Raw genomic sequence first — 3955 nt, forward strand, 5'->3', positions numbered from 1 at the left:
GTTCTGTTATCACAGACGCACTTCTTCTCAAAACACCACTAGAGGAGAACAGTGGCGCCGGAACGAGTTTGCAATAAGGGGGACACAATTTTTTTATTATTATTTTTTTTTTTCTAATTTTTTTTTTTTTTTTTTTTTTTTAATGTTTTTAAAATTGACGTTTTTATGGACGTTTGGATGATTTTTAGCCATATTTAGATGAATATCTCATTTTAAATTAACATTAGGATTATACTGTAGTAATGTAATTATTCAGTATTTTTCCTTTCTCACTCACTTGGTGACCTGCTCTCCCTTTAGGTCATTTTATAATTGCATTACAACAGACAGCAACACAGGCAGAAACACTGAACTTATTATTATTATTATTATTATCACTTCGAAACACAGTGCAAAACTTGTCATCTCACACAAAAATAAAATAACAATAACCGTATACGATTTATAGCAGCAGCCAATGACAGTGAGTGCAGTACAGAGTCCAGGTCTGTCTGTCCTCTCAGGTGTAATAATCCCACAATGATCACGGCTTTAACAAGTGTCACAGGCTGTGTAAACAGTGTAAAGTGGGCTCTCTGTAACTTGATCCCTGGGTCTATCTGTCTCAGGTGTAATAATCCACAACGATCACGGCTTTAACAAGCATCACAGGCTGTGTAAACAGTGGAAAAGGGGGGGGGTGGGCTCTAAGCGTCAGGGGCAGTTGCCCCCTCAGATTTAATTTTATTTTATTTTTATTTTTTTATTTTTTTAGGGGGACCAAATTTTTAAGGGGGACAAAATGTCCCCATGTCCCCCTTGTTCCGGCGCCAGTGGAGGAGAATCCGAGGAATATTACATAACTGTTGGACACACACTGGACGTGATTCATGTGCGCTCATCAGCGGGCTATAACCACATTATACTGTAAAGTTATGATTCATGTGCGCTCATCAGCGGGCTATAACCACATTATACTGTAAAGTTATGATTCATGTGCGCTCATCAGCGGGCTATAACCACATTATACTGTAAAGTTATGATTCATGTGCGCTCATCAGCGGGCTATAACCTCATTATACTGTAAAGTTATGATTCATGTGCGCTCATCAGCGGGCTATAACCGCATTATACTGTAAAGTTATGATTCATGTGCGCTCATCAGCGGGCTATAACCTCATTATACTGTAAAGTTATGATTCATGTGCGCTCATCAGCAGGCTATAACCGCATTATACTGTAAAGTTATGATTCATGTGCGCTCATCAGCAGGCTATAACCACATTATACTGTAAAGTTATGATTCATGTGTGCTCATCAGCGGGCTATAACCACTTATACTGTAAAGTTATGATTCATGTGTGCTCATCAGCAGGCTATAACCTCATTATACTGTAAAGTTATGATTCATGTGCGCTCATCAGCAGGCTATAACCGCATTATACTGTAAAGTTATGATTCATGTGCGCTCATCAGCAGGCTATAACCACATTATACTGTAAAGTTATGATTCATGTGTGCTCATCAGCGGGCTATAACCACATTATACTGTAAAGTTATGATTCATGTGCGCTCATCAGCGGGCTATAACCTCATTATACTGTAAAGTTATGATTCATGTGCGCTCATCAGCAGGCTATAACCGCATTATACTGTAAAGTTATGATTCATGTGCGCTCATCAGCGGGCTATAACCTCATTATACTGTAAAGTTATGATTCATGTGCGCTCATCAGCAGGCTATAACCGCATTATACTGTAAAGTTATGATTCATGTGCGCTCATCAGCAGGCTATAACCACATTATACTGTAAAGTTATGATTCATGTGTGCTCATCAGCGGGCTATAACCACATTATACTGTAAAGTTATGATTCATGTGCGCTCATCAGCGGGCTATAACCACATTATACTGTAAAGTTATGCAACCACTGCTGGGCTGGAAAAAGTGCCAGGAATCCTGTTGAGTAATCCATCACGATGAAGCAGCGGAGAGGGGAAAGCGAAAGAGGAACGCCATGGTTGTTTACACAACGAAACTCTGGAAAGCGAAATAGCGCTTTGGAAATGAGAAGTTTGTGGTTTCCACTTTCCAGATAGAGACAGAGAGAGAGAGAGAGAGAGAGAGAGAGAGAGAGAGAGAGAGAGACAGACAGACAGACAGGAAGATGACGTCACTCAGTCTGTGAAAAAGTTCCAAGCCCCCGCTCTGGCAGCTGGCTTATTCCTCTTTTACCGTAACAGGCACCATGAAAACAAAATGAAAACACAAGTGACTCTGACATCATTATTATTCTTATAGGGACTTTACCCTTTCCCTACATACCTAATGTCATGTGTTATATCCTGTTTCTAGTGCGTCTGTGGTACTGGTAGCATACAATGTTTATAGTATTGTATCTATTTGGTTTGTCTCCTATGGGGTCACTATAACAATGTGCTATAGCTTCCTTCTAAACTTTATAGGCTTATAATAGTTGTTTGTGGTTGGAAATAAAAGTAAACAACAACAACAACAACAACAACAACAACAACAACAACAACTGAAGTATGTTTGATTGAGAAATGGATAATGTGATGAAAGGAACATTCCTTAGCCTATAGCTACTATATCCCTATAGAGGGACTTAATGTATGTCTGTGACTCTCAATAGTAACTTTATAGATTTAACTATATGCTGTATTATGATCATGTTTTGCTCAAGAGGAGACACCTTTAAGCAGGGTGTTATTAAGATAACACAGCCTTATCACATAACAGTATAGGCTACTATCATTGCAATTATCATGTCATAAACCCACCTATTATTACTCTTATCTAGTTTTCTCCTTAGTGTACTTGTAATTGTAATTCCCCCTGCTGTCCCGGTCGTTACTCCACCCCCTATGCCGATCTGGGGAACGTTGTAGACTAGCTGTGCCAGCCAACCGCGTCTTTTCCCCCGACAGCGAGGGGTTTCACCGGCAGGACACAGCATGTGGGAGGATCGCACTATTCCCCCAGTTCCCCTCCCCCTGAACAGGTGCCCCAACCGACCAGAGGAGGCACTAGTGCACCGACCAGGACACACGCCCTTAATCCGGCTTGCCACTCGCAGACACGGCCGATTGTGAATGTACCGCTGCTGCGCTGCACTTCCCGGACACCCTTACCATGATATTTATCTCAAATAAAGTGTGCCATATCAAACAACATTTAGCCTACTGATGGAACGGCTGCTGTTTTTTTTAGAGAGAACGATTGATTGATTGATTGATTGATTGATTTTAATTTATTTTTTATTTTAAAAGTACAGTAGTTGTGCCAATGCATGGCCATGGCCTGTATATAAAGTAGAAAAATCAGGATAACACAATGAAGCCCACCAGAGGTAGAATGGTAGAATTTACATAACAAACATAATTTACACACACACACACACACACACACACACACACACACACACACACACACACACACACACACACACACACACACACACACACACACACACACACACACACACACACACACACACACACACACACAATAGCCTACAGCTCGGTAAGTTATTCACTGTATACAGCCTCAATCACAACTTCAGTGATTTGTTGGACAATTAGGCCCTACTCACCTCACTGACAATAAAGGTATATCAATCTATCAAAATTACTTCACATTCTTAACACTTTTATTTTGAAGCCAACAGCTCTGCTTCCGGTGTTTTGTGTCGTTTTATTTTGAAGGTAAATGACTTCATATCCGGTAATGTCCTCTACTAACTCTGGTTAGCTTGACGCAGTGAGGTGGGGGGGAGGGGCCAACCTGTTGAATGCGACCACGGGATTTCACCCACAGGGATTTACCGTAAATGACGGAGAAGGGGAGTACCGAGGTGCCTGCTGATTGGTCGCCGGTGTCCTGAGGGGGCGGGCCTGGGGGGGGAGAGCTAGCCACGTCCAAAATATAGCCCCAGATCAAAGCGTGTGGGGAGCA

Source organism: Poromitra crassiceps, assembly GCF_964638095.1.
Source record: "Poromitra crassiceps genome assembly, chromosome: 25".
NCBI lineage: Eukaryota > Metazoa > Chordata > Actinopteri > Beryciformes > Melamphaidae > Poromitra > Poromitra crassiceps.